Below are 9,433 nucleotides of genomic sequence, written 5' to 3'. Positions count from 1 at the left end.
ATTGTCAAATCAATAATATATGTCATAGATTCCTGACGAATTTGAGTCACGAAAGCACATTCTAGATACACATTTTGAACGTCACATTTTGGAGAGATAGATTTCAGACAATGCATTTCTGACACTTATTTCGGACATGACATTTCAAACTATGAATATGTAGCTACCATCTTTCATAAACATAGAAATAAGTTGAGAATGAGTTCAACTGAGTTTGGTTTTTGACATTGTGTAGAAGAAGATTGATATGTTTGTTTAGATATTAACCCATTTTCTGGATGGCCCAGATTTCCCACTCCTGAATAAAATGCATGATGACATTTTCTAAGATATGAATGTCGTTGAAGAAGCAAACGAAAGGGATTATGAAACAATTAAGACATGAAATCAACGTGCATACGATATAGCAGAACAAGTAAATGAAATAGAAAAATGCATTGTTAAAGTCATAAAATGTCAAACAAGTTAACAAGTGGATTCAACATGCAAATGTTGATGCCTCTTGCAGAACGGGACCGTCTAATAGATGTTGTTAGAATTAATGGAGATTTTATTGACTGCAAACAAAATATGTATCCCTTACAATTTCCTAATTTGTGGAAACCAATATAATTTTTGGAAACCAATATAAGTAATTTTTCCCGTTGCAAAATTACTTGTTTATCTTCATCCATTAATTCGTTGTCGAACTTGTGTAAATTTTGATAAAATTCTTCACCTTTGCCCATATGTCAATAATCTTTGCCTTTACGTCTTCTTCAGTTCTATACTGTGGAACATCTAACTCAAAGTGAAACAACAATTTTAAGCGTTTCCATCATGATCCATACATTAGATGTGGCAGCATGAGGATAACCATATTATCCTCAATTATTACCCAAGATTGAAAAAGCATGATATCTTCCTGTATACTCCATGGTTGTGTTTGATTTACTGTCATTTCGAACTTCTCAAGGTTCTACAATTCTGGAGTTCTAAGGGTTCTACAATTCCAGTCTCTTATTTATAGTGGTTCATGTCGGCTTGTGGAATTTCATTCCAGACTGACATTTCGGAAGTAATATCAGTCATTAATGTATAGTGAAATCAAAAATATATGTCCTAGATTCCTGACGAATATGAGTCACGAAAGCACGTTCTAGATACACATTCTGAACGTCACATTTTGGAGAGATAGATTTCAGACAACGCATTTCTGACACTTATTTCGGACATGGCATTTCAGACTATGAATATGTAGCTACCATGAATCATAAACGTAGAAATATGTGGAGAATGAGTTCAACTGAGTTTGGTTTTTGACATTGTGTAAAAGAAGATTGATATGTTTGTTAAGATATTCACCCGTTTTCTGGATGGCCCAGATTTCACTCTCCTGAATAAAATGCATGATGACATTTTCTAAGATATGAATGTCGTTGAAGAAGAAAACGAAAGGGATTATGAAACAATTAGGACACTAAATCAACGTGCATACGATATAGCGGAACAAGTAAATGAAAAAGAAAAATGCATTGTTGAAGCCATAGAAGGTCAAAGAAGCTAAGAAGTGGATTCAACATGCAAATATTGATGCCTCTTGCAGAACGGGACCGTCTAACAGATGTTGTTAGAATTAGTGGAGATTTTATTGACTGCAAACAAAATATCTATCCCTTACAATTTTCTAATTTGTGGAAGCCAATATAAGTAATTTTTCCCGTTGCAAAATTACTTGTTTGTCTACATCCATTAATTCGTTGTCGAACTTGTGTAAATTTTGATAAAATTCTTCACCTTTGACCATATGTCTACAATCTTAGCCTTTACGTCTTCTTCAGTTCGATACTGTAGAACATCTAACTCAAAGTGAAACAACACTTTTAAGCGTTTCCATCATGATCCGTACATTAGATGTGGCAGCATGAGGATAACGATATTATCCTTAATTATTACCCAAGATTGAAAAAGCGTGATATCTTCCAGTATACTCCATGGTTGTGTTTGATTTACTGTCATTTCGAACTTCTCAAGGTTCTACAATTCTGGAGTTCTAAAGGTTCTACAATTCCAGTCTCTTATTTATAGTGGTTCATGCCGGCTTTTGGAATTTCATTTCGGACTGACATTTCGGAAGTAATATCAGTGATTAATGTATAGTCAAATCAAAATATATGTCATAGATTCCTGAAGAATATGAGTCACGAAAGCACGATCTAGATACACATTCTGAACGTCACATTTTGGAGAGATAGATTTTAGACAACGCATTTCTGACACTTATTTCGGACATGGCATTTCAGACTATGAATATCTAGCTACCATGAATCATAAACGTAGAAATGAGTTGAGAATGAGTTCAACTGAGTTTGGTTTTTGACATTGTGTAGAAGAAGATTGATATGTTTGTTCAGATATTAACCCGTTTTCTGGATGGCCCATATTTCCCTCTCCTGAATAAAATGCATGATGACATTTTCTAAGATATGAATGTCGTTGAAGAAGCAAACGAAAGGGATTATGAAACAATTGAGACACTAAATCAACGTGCATACGATATAGCAGAACAAGTAAATGAAAAAGAAAAATGTGTTGTTAAAGTCATAAAATGTCAAAGAAGCTAACAAGTGGATTCAACATGCAAATATTGATGCCTCGTGAAGAATGGGACCGTCTAACAGATGTTGTTAGAATTAGTGGAGATTTTATTGACTGCAAACAAAATATGTATCCCTTACAATTTCCTAATTTGTGAAAACAAATATAAGTAATTTTGCCCGTTGCAAAATAACTTGTTTATCTTCATCCATTATTTCATTGTCGAACTTGTGTAAATTTTGATAAAATTCTTCACCTTTGACCATATGTCTACAATCTTAGCCTTTATGTGTTCTTCAGTTCAATACTGTGGAACATCTAACTCAAAGTGAAACAACACTTTTAAGCGTTTCCATCATGATTCGTACATTAGATGTGGCAGCATGAGGATAACCATATTATCCTCAATTATTACCCAAGATTGAAAAAGCGTGATATCTTTCAATATACTCCATGGTTGTGTCTGATTTACTGTCATTTCATCCTGCTCAAAGTTCTACAATTTTGGAGTTCTAAAGGTTCTACAATTCCAGTCTCTTATTTATAGTGGTTCATGCCGACTTTTGGAATTTCATTCCGGACTGACATTTCGGAAGTAATATCAGTCATTAATGTATAGTCAAATCAATAATATTTGTCATAGATTCCTGAGGATTATGAGTCACGAAAGCACGTTCTAGATACACATTCCGAACGTCACCTTCTGGAGAGATAGATTTTTTAGACAACGCATTTCTAACACTTATTCCCGACATGGCATTTCAGACTATGAATATGTAGCTACCATCTTTCATAAACGTAGAAATAAGTTGAGAATGAGTTCAACTATGTTTGGTTTTTGACATTGTGAAGAAGAAGATTGATATGTTTGTTTAGATATTAACCCGTTTTCTGGATGGCCCAGATTTCCCACTCCTGAATAAAATGCATGATGACATTTTCTAAGATATGAATGTCGTTGAAGAAGCAAACGAAAGGGATTATGAAACAATTGAGACACTAAATCAACGTGCATACGATATAGCAGAACAAGTAAATGAAAAAGAAAAATGTGTTGTTAAAGTCATAAAATGTCAAAGAAGCTAACAAGTGGATTCAACATGCAAATATTGATGCCTCTTGCAGAACGGGACCGTCTAATAGATGTTGTTAGAATTAATGGAGATTTTATTGACTGCAAACAAAATATGTATCCCTTACAATTTCCTAATTTGTGGAAACCAATATAAGTAATTTTTCCCGTTGCAAAATTACTTGTTTATCTTCATCCATTAATTCGTTGTCGAACTTGTGTAAATTTTGATAAAATTCTTCACCTTTGCCCATATGTCTATAATCTTTGCCTTTACGTCTTCTTCAGTTCTATACTGTGGAACATCTAACTCAAAGTGAAACGACAGTTTTAAGCGTTTCCATCATGATCCGTACATTAGATGTGGCAGCATGAGGATCACCATAATATCCTCAATTATTACCCAAGATTGAAAAAGCAAGATATCTTCCTGTATACTCCATGGTTGTGTTTGATTTACTGTCATTTCGAACTTCTCAAGGTTCTACAATTCTGGAGTTCTAAAGGTTCTACAATTCCAGTCTCTTATTTATAGTGGTTCATGTCGGCTTGTGGAATTTCATTCCAGACTGACATTTCGGAAGTAATATCAGTCATTAATGTATAGTCAAATAAAAAATATATGTCCTAGATTCCTGACGAATATGAGTCACGAAAGCACGTTCTAGATACACATTCTGAACGTCACATTTTGTAGAGATAGATTTCAGACAACGCATTTCTGACACTTATTTCGGACATGGCATTTCAGACTATGAATATGTAGCTACCATTAATCATAAACGTAGAAATATGTTGAGAATGAGTTCAACTGAGTTTGGTTTTTGACATTGTGTAGAAGAAGATTGATATGTTTGTTAAGATATTCACCCATTTTCTGGATGGCCCAGATTTCACTCTCCTGAATAAAATGCATGATGACATTTTCTAAGATATGAATGTCGTTGAAGAATAAAACGAAAGGGATTATGAAACAATTAGGACACTAAATCAACGTGCATACGATATAGCGGAACAAGTAAATGAAAAAGAAAAATGCATTGTTGAAGCCATAGAAGGTCAAAGAAGCTAAGAAGTGGATTCAACATGCAAATATTGATGCCTCTTGCAGAACGGGACCGTCTAACAGATGTTGTTAGAATTAGTGGAGATTTTATTGACTGCAAACAAAATATCTATCCCTTACAATTTTCTAATTTGTGGAAGCCAATATAAGTAATTTTGCCCGTTGCAAAATTACTTGTTTGTCTACATCCATTAATTCGTTGTCGAACTTGTGTAAATTTTGATAAAATTCTTCACCTTTGACCATATGTCTACAATCTTAGCCTTTACTTCTTCTTCAGTTCGATACTGTAGAACATCTAACTCAAAGTGAAACAACACTTTTAAGCGTTTCCATCATGATCCGTACATTAGATGTGGCAGCATGAGGATAACAATATTATCCTTAATTATTACCCAAGATTGAAAAAGCGTGATATCTTCCAGTATACTCCATGGTTGTGTTTGATTTACTGTCATTTCGAACTTCTCAAGGTTCTACAATTCTGGAGTTCTAAAGGTTCTACAATTCCAGTCTCTTATTTATAGTGGTTCATGCCTGCTTTTGGAATTTCATTTCGGACTGACATTTCGGAAGTAATATCAGTGATTAATGTATAGTCAAATCAAAAATATATGTCATAGATTCCTGAAGAATATGAGTCACGAAAGCACAATCTAGATACACATTCTGAACGTCACATTTTGGAGAGATAGATTTTAGACAACGCATTTCTGACACTTATTTCGGACATGGCATTTCAGACTATGAATATCTAGCTACCATGAATCATAAACGTAGAAATAAGTTGAGAATGAGTTCAACTGAGTTTGGTTTTTGACATTGTGTAGAAGAAGATAGATATGTTTGTTCAGATATTAACCCGTTTTCTGGATGGCCCAGATTTCCCTCTCCTGAATAAAATGCATGATGACATTTTCTAAGATATGAATGTTGTTGAAGAAGTAAACGAAAGGGATTATGAAACAATTAGGACACTAAATCAACGTGCATACGATATAGCAGAACAAGTAAATGAAAAAGAAAAATGTGTTGTTAAAGCCATCAAAGGTCAAAGAAGCTAAGAAGTGGATTCAACATGCAAATATTGATGCCTCGTGAAGAATGGGACCGTCTAATAGATGTTGTTAGAATTAGTGGAGATTTTATTGACTGCAAACAAAATATGTATCCCTTACAATTTCCTAATTTGTGAAAACAAATATAAGTAATTTTGCCCGTTGCAAAATAACTTGTTTATCTTCATCCATTATTTCGTTGTCGAACTTGTGTAAATTTTGATAAAATTCTTCACCTTTGACCATATGTCTACAATCTTAGCCTTTATGTCTTCTTCAGTTCAATACTGTGTAACATCTAACTCAAAGTGAAACAACACTTTTAAGCGTTTCCATCATGATTCGTACATTAGATGTGGCAGCATGAGGATAACCATATTATACTCAATTATTACCCAAGATTGAAAAGGCGTGATATCTTTCAGTATACTCCATGGTTGTGTCTGATTTACTGTCATTTCAACCTGCTCAAAGTTCTACAATTTTGGAGTTCTAAAGGTTCTACAATTCCAGTCTCTTATTTATAGTTGTTCATGCCGACTTTTGGAATTTCATTCCGGACTGACATTTCGGAAGTAATATCAGTCATTAATGTATAGTCAAATCAATAATATTTGTCATACATTCCTGACGAATATGAGTCACGAAAGCACGTTCTAGATACACATTCTGAACGTCACCTTCTGGAGAGATAGATTTTAGACAACGCATTTCTAACACTTATTCCCGACATGGCATTTCAGACTATGAATATGTAGCTACCATGAATCATAAACGTAGAAATAAGTTGAGAATGAGTTCAACTATGTTTGGTTTTTGACATTGTGTAGAAGAAGATTGATATGTTTGTTTAGATATTAACCCGTTTTCTGGATGGCCCAGATTTCCCACTTCTGAATGTCGTTGAAGAAGCAAACGAAAGGGATTATGAAACAATTGAGACACTAAATCAACGTGCATACGATATAGCAGAACAAGTAAATGAAAAAGAAAAATGTGTTGTTAAAGTCATAAAATGTCAAAGAAGCTAACAAGTGGATTCAACATGCAAATATTGATGCCTCTTGCAGAACGGGACCGTCTAATAGATGTTGTTAGAATTAATGGAGATTTTATTGACTGCAAACAAAATATGTATCCCTTACAATTTCCTAATTTGTGGAAACCAATATAAGTAATTTTTCCCGTTGCAAAATTACTTGTTTATCTTCATCCATTAATTCGTTGTCGAACTTGTGTAAATTTTTATAAAATTCTTCACCTTTGCCCATATGTCTACAATCTTAGCCTTTCCGTCTTCTTCAGTTCTATACTGTGGAACATCTAACTCAAAGTGAAACAACTCTTTTAAGCGTTTCCATCATGATCCGTACATTAGATGTGGCAGCATGAGCATAACCATATTATCCTCAATTATTACCCAAGATTGAAAAAGCGTGATATCTTCCTGTATACTCCATGGTTGTGTTTGATTTTCTGTCATTTCGAACTTCTCAAGGTTCTACAACTCTAGAGTTCTAAAGATTCTACAATTCCAGTCTCTTATTTATAGTGGTTCATGCCGGCTTGTGGAATTTCATTCCGGACTGACATTTCGGAAGTAATATCAGTCATTAATGTATAGTCAAATCAAAAATATATGTCTTAGATTCCTGACGAATATGAGTCACGGAAGCACGTTCTAGATACACATTCTGAACGTCACATTTTGGAGAGATAGATTTCAGACAACGCATTTCTGACACTTATTTCGGACATGGCATTTCAGACTATGAATATGTAGCTAGCATGAATTCTAAACGTAGAAATAAGTTGAGAATGAGTTCAACTGAGTTTGGTTTTTGACATTGTGAAGAAGAAGATTGATATGTTTGTTAAGATATTTACCCGTTTTCTGGATGGCCCAGATTTCACTCTCCTGAATAAAATGCATGATGACATTTTCTAAGATATGAATGTCGTTGAAGAAGAAAACGAAAGGGATTATGAAACAATTAGGACACTAAATCAACGTGCATACGATATAGCGGAACAAGTAAATGAAAAAGAAAAATGCATTGTTGAAGCCATAGAAGGTCAAAGAAGCTAAGAAATGGATTCAACATGCAAATATTGATGCCTCTTGCAGAACGGGACCGTCTAATAGATGTTGTTAGAATTAGTGGAGATTTTATTGACTGCAAACAAAATATCTATCCCTTACAATTTTCTAAGTTGTGGAAGCCAATATAAGTAATTTTGCCCGTTGCAAAATTACTTGTTTGTCTACATCCATTAATTCGTTGTCGAACTTGTGTAAATTTTGATAAAATTCTTCACCTTTGACCATATGTCTACAATCTTAGCCTTTACGTCTTCTTCAGTTCGATACTGTAGAACATCTAACTCAAAGTGAAACAACACTTTTAAGCGTTTCCATCATGATCCGTACATTAGATGTGGCAGCATGAGGATAACGATATTATCCTTAATTATTACCCAAGATTGAAAAAGCGTGATATCTTCCAGTATACTCCATGGTTGTGTTTGATTTACTGTCATTTCGAACTTCTCAAGGTTCTACAATTCTGGAGTTCTAAAGCTTCTACAATTCCAGTCTCTTATTTATAGTGGTTCATGTCGGCTTTTGGAATTTCATTTCGGACTGACATTTCGGAAGTAATATCAGTGATTAATGTATAGTCAAATCAAAAATATATGTCATAGATTCCTGAAGAATATGAGTCACGAAAGCACGATCTAGATACACATTCTGAACGTCACATTTTGGAGAGATAGATTTTAGACAACGCATTTCTGACACTTATTTCGGACATGGCATTTCAGACTATGAATATCTAGCTACCATGAATCATAAATGTAGAAATAAGTTGAGAATGAGTTCAACTGAGTTTGGTTTTTGACATTGTGTAGAAGAAGATTGATATGTTTGTTCAGATATTAACCCGTTTTCTGGATGGCCCAGATTTCCCTCTCCTGAATAAAATGCATGATGACATTTTCTAAGATATGAATGTTGTAGAAGAAGTAAACGAAAGGGATTATGAAACAATTAGGACACTAAATCAACGTGCATACGATATAGCAGAACAAGTAAATGAAAAAGAAAAATGTGTTGTTAAAGCCATAAAAGGTCAAAGAAGCTAAGAAGTGGATTCAACATGCAAATATTGATGCCTCGTGAAGAATGGGACCGTCTAATAGATGTTGTTAGAATTAGTGGAGATTTTATTGACTGCAAACAAAATATGTATCCCTTACAATTTCCTAATTTGTGAAAACAAATATAAGTAATTTTGCCCGTTGCAAAATAACTTGTTTATCTTCATCCATTATTTCGTTGTCGAACTTGTGTAAATTTTGATAAAATTCTTCACCTTTGACCATATGTCTACAATCTTAGCCTTTATGTCTTCTTCAGTTCAATACTGTGTAACATCTAACTCAAAGTGAAACAACACTTTTAAGCGTTTCCATCATGATTCGTACATTAGATGTGGCAGCATGAGGATAACCATATTATACTCAATTATTACCCAAGATTGAAAAAGCGTGATATCTTCTTGTATACTCCATGGTTGTGTTTGATTTACTGTCATTTCGAGCTTCTCAAGGTTCTACAATTCTGGAGTTCTAAAGGTTCTACAATTCCAGTCTCTT

This window comes from Lactuca serriola, chromosome 5, assembly GCF_051521515.1.
Source record: "Lactuca serriola cultivar US96UC23 chromosome 5, Lser_US96UC23_V15, whole genome shotgun sequence".
Classification (NCBI taxonomy): Eukaryota; Viridiplantae; Streptophyta; class Magnoliopsida; order Asterales; family Asteraceae; genus Lactuca; species Lactuca serriola.
This window is presented reverse-complemented; position numbering follows the sequence as displayed.